General features: G+C 32.9%; 1 long non-coding RNA gene across 1 annotated transcript; it reads right to left on the reverse strand.

Moving 5' to 3' along the window:
* Positions 1–2,574: 2,574 nt before the first annotated feature.
* LOC136815556 (uncharacterized) lies at positions 2,575–3,729 on the reverse strand. Its single transcript, XR_010847734.1, has 3 exons — positions 3,674–3,729; positions 3,165–3,264; positions 2,575–2,901 (listed from the first exon to the last, which is right to left on the reverse strand). It is a non-coding gene; the product is annotated as an uncharacterized lncRNA (long non-coding RNA).
* Between the last annotated feature and the right edge of the window lie 7,069 nt (positions 3,730–10,798).

The following is a 10,798-nucleotide window of genomic DNA, read 5'->3' on the forward strand; positions in this document are numbered from 1 at the left end:
ACGCAGACTGAGTATAGGTAGAAATGAATCAAAATTAAAATTATAGTAAAGTCGAATTCTTCAAAGATGTGTTTTCTTAAGGGCTTGGTTTTTTTTTCAAACTAAAAGCCTTCAATTGTTACATTAAATCAGAACTCCAAGCTGTAAATACATCTTCCCACAATTTTATTAGGATGTACATCTCCCATGTTTTGTAAAAAAAAAGGTTTTCAAAGATTTAAAAGAAGTCTTAACAGACATACATCATAAGCAGTCCTGATAGCATGCCAGTCTTCAAATTTAGGCAATAGTCCCTGGAGTCGTTCTTCTACAGTTCTTCCGTCCGCACGGGCATTCTGAGCAGATCTTGACCTTTCTTCTGTCAACTGGTCACCGTCTGCAGATTCGTCTTTTGGAACATATCTTTATAATATAATATAAGGGGATTAAAGCTTTATAAAAGCTAAAATATTGATCAAGGATAACCACCCGTATAAAACTGTAGTCAGTATGGTAATTAAACAATGTATAAGTTAAAAGATACAGATTTAATTTGGCGCTTTTGCTAATTTTTATATCAAAAAGAAATCTTTTGAAAAATGTGCAAAATTAAATCCAAATGAAATTTTTTTATCAGATTGTTACCACAAGTACCCTGTAATTTCTTTTTTCACAGTAAGTATTTTTATAAGTTTTAGGTCCACTCTCAACAGATTCGATGTTTGATTTGCAAAAAAGAAATCCTGAAGTTTTTGTTATTTGATTATATTAAAAAATAATTGTGCATTGTACCTTTCTTTTATGTGTTCAATGATTTCGATCATGTCTTCGTGCTTATTCTCATTAAGGGCATAAGCTCCTAATGGTACCTTGAAATTAAACACAAAGCTACAATTAAATTCTGCTCATGACATTGACATTTCCTGCTTTTGTTAGGTTTGAAAAGCAAATTCTTTAAAAAGTTTTACTTTGGTCCAACCAAAATTTTATATCAGAATTTAGATGATAGAAGTCTTATGATAACCTCATCCAAATAATATCATTGTTATAATGTTTATAACCTGTTCAGATTTTGTTTCAATTTCTTCCGAGTATTGATGTTTAATGTGATGAACAACAGCATCCTTGAATACTTCTTGCATTGATGGTATCTGCTTTACAATAACCCTTGCGGCAAGAACTATAAAATCCTTCTCAAGTTTATCCAGCTCTTTGTTTGTTGGCAAGAATTCTTCTGGGGAAACATCCTTCATTTATCGCTTCTTGCTCAAATGACTACTGTTGACCTTGAAATAATATAAAAAAACTCATTTAACTGGAAACTAGTGTAGTGTGTTCAACATTCTACCATTTTACCTGATTTTCCATCAAATTTATAGTTTATAATGAAATACACTGTTAGTGATATGCCTTTAAAAGAGTGTAATAATAACACACAAAAATAACCATATGAAACCAAAATTCAATATAAAAATATAAAAAAGTTTAAAAAGGAGGTTCACCTTTTCCTTTACTGCAAACATGTTAAAATAATGAAATGATTTGTTTGTGTTTGTCAAAGTCTGGTGTTTTGGTTGGGTTTTTCCATCCAAATTGTCTCCAACTACAAGGGGATCAAAACCGTTTTCCCCTTTTCTTACTGCTTCCTCTTTCTGTAAAGAGAGAACATAGAGTTTATGTTAAAACAAATTCTTCTTTTATTTTGCACTGCATAGCTTTATATATAGTACTTTACGTTAGTACATGTGGAAAAAGTTATATACACACTAGTCACTAAGAATTATTGAAACATGAAATTTTTCAGAAGTTACCCAAATTTCTGCATATTAGTACAAATATTTATATTGGTTTACCTCTCTTTTCCAGTCTTTTACTTAAGAATCATGATTTTCACCCATTTGAATTAGTTTCTTTCTGATTGCTGTTGGATGTGTGGACATTTTGGACTGACATAACACCTCTTGTCCCTAAGATAGATTTTGAAGCGAAGTAAAAAATAATTTTTGTAATGCATTCACAAAAGACAAAAGATTTAGCAATAAAATAAATATTCTCACAATGAAAGATAATGGCGAAACATTTTCAATATTTCATGCATATATATAATAATCAATGAATTTTAGAAAAATAACTGTAAAATGTTTACTTCTGTTTTAGCTTTGTATGTACTTTAATGGGATAAACTTTTGCGGGGATTAAATTTAGTGTTTTTTCACGATTTCGTGACTTTTACTGTCAAATAATGTATTTTGGTTGTTGAAATACGCATTATTTGCGCTTCTTTGATGCAAGTAGCCATTGAAATAGTATTTATTTGACATATTTTGAGTTTTGTTTAGAAATATTTCGCGGATGAGCCCCTTCCAAATTTCCATTGTGACTTAATTTTGCGGATTTTCGCGGATGACACCCAAATCTGCGAAATCCGCAAAATTTAATCCCCGCAAAAGTTTATCCCATTAAAGTATATTTATCAACTTTTTTTGATTCCTTTCGACCTTAAAATTTGTTAGTTTATTTTACTGTTTATTGTATTTGTATATATTGTATATCAACTTTTAAATATCATTTTTACCTTTCTTAATAAAACACATTGTCTGAAAAACAAACCATTCTTGTATCTCAGAGCACTTAGATGTTCATTGTGTGCAGAGACAATCGAATTGCAAATCTGTGTGGTAGAATATTTGTTTACTTTGGTTAGTTTCTTGATGACTTTAGTAATCGTTGGAATTTTTGTTGTAAATTCTTTAAAGACAGTATCAACTTTCAATTGTTTTATTGATTGTGCATCGGTTTTGCGCAAAATTGAATTTGTGGACATTGAAGACAAATCTGTTAGTTCTTCTAGACAGCATTTCATCAGCGACTCAATGAGGTGATTTTTATACTCTGGGAGTTTCAACAAAGTTGCCATTGCTTCTAAAGGTGATGGTTATATAATATTGTAATTTTTATAAGTTTCAGAAAGCAATGGCAAAGAAAAGAAAAGCCCTGATAGTCTAATGATACATGATAATCATGCACTAATGTTATGATTGGTCCAGGTTCGATTCCTGGTCAGGACAAATCATTATTCAATAACGTTTTCATGTTTAGAAATACTACTTGTTCTAAAATCATAATCAAAGTACTAAAAAATTCGATAATAAGTTACTGTAAAGCTTAGTTTTCAAAGCACTAACCTTTTTTCATGTCAAAGGAAATTAATTTAACAGTAATAGCTTCAAGTCCATTGACAATCTTTGTTTTTGTTGACCCTTTCTCTATGGTTTCAATGGTTACCTAAAATATTATTAGTTAGGAACTAAAAAATATCATAAATTATTTGTCTCATTCTGATATTTTTGAAAATGTCATCTAAATTCAAATACTTACTTTTCTACTTCAATTTCTACTAATGCATGCTGCTAAAATATTGTACCCAAGGATTAGGAGAATTAAAGATCAATAACTTATTGGAACTAATTTTTGCGGGAACTAATTTTTGCAGTTGAAAAAAAATATCCAAAAATTGGCATTTCGCTGGATTTAATTTTTGTGGTTTTTTTCATTCTGGAATTTTTGTGGGTTTTAATTTTTGCGGTTTTGCCCATTTTTGGCTTGAAAATGCTAAAATCAATTCCGCGAAAATTGGTTTCAATAAGGTAATCTTTTTGTTGATGTGAATATTCGTCCAAAAGTTTTAAATTACCTTCACTTGCTTGTAACCAATCCTAGTGTGAGATGTGCTTAAAGTCTTTGGAGCCATTTCTCTCTTTGTCTTGGTTTGCTTTGCTCCAGGAGTTTTTGATTCAGTAGTAGTTATTTTTTCAGGATTTTTCTAAAATAAAATCAGTTACTGCTTTAATATATTAGTGATTATATATTATTATTTCAATCACCTTATTAATATATGGAACATTAAATAATTCCTTTAAAACCCTCAACAACCATCATTTATGCCCTTTTATTTTATTAGGAATAGAACTTCAAATATTTTTATTTAATTTTTGAGATAATATTGATTTTTAGCAATAGCAATTTCTGCATTTTTGAGAAACATTATATGTAATTTGTCATCTTTTAAAACTGAAACTTAATTTTAAATATTTCTTATCTCAATGGCACCACATGTTGAATTTTTAAAAGTAACTATGAGCTTATTTGGCAATAGTTAGTTTCAATTTTTTTTATTGAAACTTGGTGAAGCGTGATGCTGCAGATCGAATCTGTGTTTTGACTGGACACACCAACCTTTTTAAAGGTACAGTCTGTCTATTGCAACAGCTATTTCCAATTCAAAGCGTGTTAATATAACTTCCTCCTAATTTTTTAATATCTTTTAATAACTAACTCCAAGTATCGGAAAATAAACTAGTCTCTATTATTGACTGATATATCGCTCTACCGATGGTATAGAGCACTTTCTTGAATCGCAAGTCAGATTTGCAAATAACTTCCTCCTATATATTTCTTACTGACAGCACAGCTAAAAACACTTTTAAATCTATATTTTGTCACTACATAGCACATCAACCACAGAAATACTAATTCTTTCATATTTTCAACACTAAAACAATGAAAAATATTTTTATACATGAAAGTCAAGTTGACAAGACACAAATAAGTCCTTAGTTTGGCTTTAGCATTTTGCACTATATCAATTCAGTATTTTTCTAGAAACCCTGTTTCTCCTAAATAAACCACTTGGCGTGAATCTTGTTATTATTTCCACTTAGTCCCTTTCTTGACACTTCACTTAAGATTATAAGTTCATTCTTTATTTTTAAACAATTTTTTTTCATACGGTAATCATCTATTTCATATAAATCAAATAAATAATTGATCTTATAATAAATTCTTAAATCTTGGCATTGACCCTTTACTATTTCTTTTAAAAGAACCTGTAAATTTTTGTTAATGCTTGCCTTATTCACTATGCACTTTGAGCCTGAAAATTTAGTATCCATGCTTAAGATCGTTCTTATTCTTTGGGATTTTTGATTCTCATTGATCTTCCAAAATAGTCATTTAAGAGAATAAGGCAACATTTGAAAACTATTGAAAAAAAAATTACTCCAGCATACTTCCCTCACCCAGTACAAACAAGATAAATCATCTTGTCTTTATATAAGTAATAGTTTTGTTGTAAAAGACAAATCAGTTATATTACATTATCATTTAAACAAAATTTGCTTGATGCTGGAGTAATTAGTTATTCTAAAGACCATCGCATTCTCCAAAAAAACTCTGAGTGCAGAGCAGTTCTTATGCTAGAACATTGATCTTTAAAGGAAAAGAAATCTAAATATAATTCACCATAGTTCTTGGAAAGCTGTTAATGTTAAAAGAACTTCAATGTACTATAGAGCTCTTGACTTTTTTTCTCTATCCTGGGAAAACAAAAATGAACCTAACCTATGATTCCATTAACAAAGGAATTATACTGATTCTTAAAACATATTCTAAGATTAATATATAAGATATAATATAAATAATTCATTCAATCCTGAAAATCTAAAAAAAATAAGAACAAAGATAGCCTTAACCAACATGCAAAAAAATAAATTCTTACCATCATAGGCTTCTTGGTGGGGATGAGATTTTCTTTTTCAAATGAAATTTTCTCCAAAAGATTTTTCCTACTTTGTGGGTGCTGCTGTGCGTCATCAGTATTCTTTGGTGCCAAGCAAAGTCTTTTTCTACTCTTACCGACAACAGTGGATGAAGATGGACTTCTGCCAGGGGATTGATTCTTTGGTAAACGCTTGACTGAAAAATCTGTTAAATTCAATTTAGATGTCTTATCAAAGTTTTCAATGACAAACTTCTCATCATCCAAACATTTTTGGAGATGTTTTGTAACATTTTCAGCTTTTGTAAAACACTGTGAACACACTCTACGGGCATTCTCAAACTGAGTGATGTCTATGACTTTACTCAATGTTTCTTTTGTCTTGACGGCAGCAAGGGTTGAGTATCGTCGTCCAAGAATCAAAATGTCATTTCCACAAATCAAACAATGCCTGACTGAATTTCCTTTTGGGTAGCTTTTTGTAGGAGTTCTGTGTAGTGCTCCTTTAAATTTATCGTTCATACTTATATAAGACTTTACCAGTATTGCATTTTTTCATCAACATGTCCAGCATGTGTAGAAGAAGAAATGAATAGGAGGCTCATTGTAGTGGGAATGACATTTTGGGCTTGGTTTGGGTGTTAAAATTTAGACCCAACTTAAAATTTTTATATGAAAATATAATAATAAAAGGACATACCTTTCTTAACCAAATGTCAAGTTATGGGATAATCTGGACATATTTAATAAAAAATTCAAGTTACATACAAGTCAAAGAATAATAAAATTGGAAGTGAAACCTCTCTAACCACCCTTGGTGAACAAACGCAGAAGAAGGGCCAACAACCATTCCCCAAATTCCCACACAGCACCATAACCATACAAATAATTTCTTTAGGGTAAATGGTAAATCACAGCTGATTTTTTTACACTCGCGGGAAATAATATTCCTCAGAAATCTTTGACGACGATCTTTTTTGTGGAGCACGGTGGGTGACTGATGAATTATAAAACCAGAATAGTACTCAGACTCCTCAGACAAAGTCAATAACGCGGTCAGGCCAAATTCCGTAATGCAAATCTTCCAGATGTTAAATATGCCCGACCTTCAGAGCAAAGCGTGTCGTACCATATTTCCACATCTGGTACCAGATAATAGGGGACCATTCAATAAAATTTCAAGCACCTAACCAATGGGAAGTACCGCGGTTTTTTTGAAAATTTTTTTCCTGTCTTCACTTTGATCCATGTCAACGGGGTCATACATTTGCTGTTTTACACGCTCGATTTCAACACGTTACTTTTCGCTGGGTCTTCACGCCCAATGGGCTTCTTGTTTTTTGCTAATTCAACTTCTTGCGTTTTCAAATACTCCTTACTGGGTCAGATAAAGTGTAATTGCATCCTAGGTTTTCCCGTTTGTTAAAGTCACGCTATGTTATTCAAAATCTTGTGACCCCGCTCCCACCCACTTCACAACGTCTTGACCGCTTGCATATGTTCCCTTCATAAAAATATTATTAAATACTTTTTACTACCAACCCGAAAACCAATCAAAGAATTCAGCGGTAGGAGGGTCTAAATCAATTCACCTTTTCGCTTTATTAGTTGGATAGCCTGTGACAATTGTGATGAGTGGTTTCACCTTCAACGCTCCGGATACCCATACGAAGACGAAGATTACTGGCACATTAAATTGGCTGATGTTGAATTTGTTTGCCACTTATGTAACTAGCGAGTTCTTAAGTCGTTAATATTTTACAAATTTATTCTAGATTTCACTCTTACGTACACCCCTGTCTCAGTCTAATTACCGAAGAAATATGGGTATTTTTGTTCGCAGGGGACCATTTTTGGCCCAATATTTTCCGTCAGGAAGAAGTCACCATAACGTTATTGACACCCGGGTAACCTGATAACAGCTGTTCATAATTTTGTTACGTGCACGGTAAACCTCTGAAGGCACTTGAAAATTATACATCTGAGGAAAATAGTCCTCCCGCGGAAAATTTTACAACAAGAATCTTGTTGTGCGACAGAAAGTCAAAAACTGATACGGCGCCCTATTCGTAAACACAATCACGCAACTTTGTTGTCATCCCCAGTCCTTTTAGACGAACGCGGTCCTTACGATTTTGAGATAGCATATTCGTCAGATTGTATGTTTTCACCCATCCCTTTAGAGCTTCAGCGTTGTGGGCAGAAAACAATCACAATCTGATCTCAAGGTCCACCAATCTGGTCCACCGTTTGCTGCATTGTTTCTCCTCCGCTCCTTTGCCCTTAAATCTCTCCCGGCCTGGTTGATGCTTTCCCTACACTGCCGCCAAGTCCGTTCGTACTCTTTGCCGTAATGATGTTTTATAACTCCTGAACAAAAAATTGAAATGAATGTTAATTTAAAACACAGAAGCAAAGAGAAATTCTTTCTTGTTTAATCTCAACGACAACCAAACAGACAGACAGACAGACCTCTTAGTTTATTCTTAACTGGCATTCTGGAACAAATTTATGACATTTTTGAATATTTCAAAATCTGTCAAAATCCAAATTCTTTTCAGCAAAAGAGACAAACTTAAATCCGGTTTCAAGTTTCAAAAATTGTTTGAATAATATTTTTTCTCTCTTTGTGTTTATTTCAAATACTTATGACGGGCTAAGTTTCATTAAAAACCTTTAACTCAGTGTATCAGTAAAGATGAGATGAAGAAAGCCTCTTATGTGGTAAAGAATGGACTTACTTTTAAGAAGCGCTAATCTTTCCCCGTCCATCTCCGTTGCTTGACAATTTGATTTGGCAGGCTCGATAATTCCCTTCATTCGTTCTTCTGGTGTCCATAAAATTTTAGCTATCTTAATCGCGAATTTCGTCGCCTTCCTTGTCCTCGGCACGTCAAGCAAACATTGATCATTGTACATCTAAACAAAAAATTATAATTATAACTCACCTTTCTACTTGCAATTTGACGTCACTAAGGCCGCGAATTTTTTGACACCCCTTCTAAATCGAATCTACTAATGGTGGGTATCATCTGTGCAAAGTTTGGTAAACTATTCATAATTTGAACAATTCGACCCTGAGCGACTCTACTACGAAGTAAATCTTCGGTTCTGAAAAAAATAGCAAAAACCCATAAATAGACTTAAAGCCTACTTTTACGATGTTCTACCCAAAATTACATCACGCACTTGTTTAAATACCTTATACTAGAACTCAAGACGTCAAGGAATTATGTAACGAAAATCACTTACAAAATCTGCTCTGTCAGCTGTGTCATTTGATGTGGATGAAGCAGAACTTGATGCTTGTTGTTCCGTTGTTGACAGCTGAAATAGCCAAAAAAAATATTCAATATATTTTACTGATTTAATAAAGCCTGAACATATTTTCCTCCATCTGAGATTTTCTTATATGCATTTAATTTCCCCCCTCCCCCTTTGGCATATTTGCCTAACCCCTCTTTTAGAATGGGGTACTAGGCTCCAGGTCTGAACTCCTGCACTTTCTTTTCAAATTTAATTTCGCTTATACAATAAAGCAAGTGAATGATTTTTTTTGAGCATGCATGATTTTTATAAGTTTATTTTCTTTTTAAATGTAAAAGAAAACATACAGAAAACTAATTATTTTGCAGTTGCCTACCAGGATTTATTCAAGTAGCGCATTTGTCTTTTTTGTTTCTGCCAAAACTTCCCCAAGGACTTTAGCCTAAAAATCGAAAAATTATAAGCATGTAAAAAAAAATCAATTGAGATGGCTTGACATCTAAATTTCAGGGTGATTCTCTAACTGCAAAAGACCATATTCAGAAACAAAAGATCTGTCACTTTGCATGTACCAGTATATCAAATTTCTCATGGTATGAATGTAATAAACCTTACTAAATAATTCAACAATATAAATAAACTAACCATATAAATAAACTAACCATATCATCATTGCCGGATTTCAGAGGGGGTGGTCTACGTCCGTTGTTTAAAAACCCTGAGCTTGTTGTGTGAAAATCGACTCCAGCAGACGCCGAAGCCCCAGGTAGAGTGGGTAGTGAGGGTAGTGGTGGTTGCTGAACCATTTATCTGTAAGCTTTTGGCTGTTTTTCTTGCAATTCATCTATGAAAAATGACAGATTGATTTCCTACAATATATTATTTGTCAGGCAACAGAAGTTGGGAAGAGAGTGCAAAATTTTCAAACTGTAATAGCCAAAGAAAAGGTTTGCGAATAAATTATTAAAAGAGAGAGGCTTATACAAGATTTTAGGCAAAAGAAAAGTGGCGGGAATATTGATATCCTTTACACGATAGATATTCGTTTGAATGAAAAACGAATTAACAGAACTAGCCCCGCTAGGAAAAATCTCAAAACTTAATAAGCCGTGGGAGGGGATTTGAATAAATATGTCCTGGGTGGAAAATTTTCAAAAAATTAAATAGCGGGGGACACTTATTAGGTACCCGAAAGTACCCAGGTAAAAGAATTATGATTTAAAAAAAAATGAACTAAAAAGATAATACTTACAATTTGGAGAACCTGGTGAATCTCGAATCCTTTCATCCAAAATCGAGTTACCTAGGTTTATGAAATAAGTTTAAATCAAATGTTATGAAACATTCAATAGGATATGGTCCAATGAAGTAGAAGCTGAAAGCTAGAATCAAATCTCTTTGGTAGGATTTGAAGCCAACAAATCCTACCAAAGTTGCGCGGCCTTGCGTCAAATCTTTGTATCTGTAAGCACGCTAATGCAACGAAGAAATTTCACGTTATTTTAAACTGTTACCCAGTCTCCTCAAGCTTTAAACCTGGCTTGCGCCTTTTTCTTTAATATTCAAATTTTATAAGGTGTATCAATCAAAAAATTATAATTACAACTTACTACCTATAGTTGTCTCGTCATTGTCATCTCTCTTTCCAATTCTAGTTCCTTCTTTCTTTGTCCCTGGAAGATAAAATGATAATCAATCAATTTCGCTCACTACCTAAGCAATAGACAGGAGACCCGTCGTGTGTTTTTTTATAATTTGATGTACACAAGACGGGTTCGAGCTGTGAGTCCCATATTGGACTCACATTTTTTACAGTGGGAAATTCGAATTTAGTGCTGTCCTCACTTACTAAAATAAAAACCAAATTTCGAAAGTTGCGCTTTCTCTAAGAAAGTGTGACCAGTAAAAGAATAACAAAATTTGATTGGCTATGTTTTCAACCGTTATTAGGATCTGCGAAATTCAAACTCTCAGCCCGTACCATGCTATACATTT

The sequence above is a fragment of the Clytia hemisphaerica genome, unplaced genomic scaffold (genome assembly GCF_902728285.1).
Source record: "Clytia hemisphaerica strain Z4C2 unplaced genomic scaffold, Clytia hemisphaerica genome assembly, whole genome shotgun sequence".
Taxonomy (NCBI): domain Eukaryota; kingdom Metazoa; phylum Cnidaria; class Hydrozoa; order Leptothecata; family Clytiidae; genus Clytia; species Clytia hemisphaerica.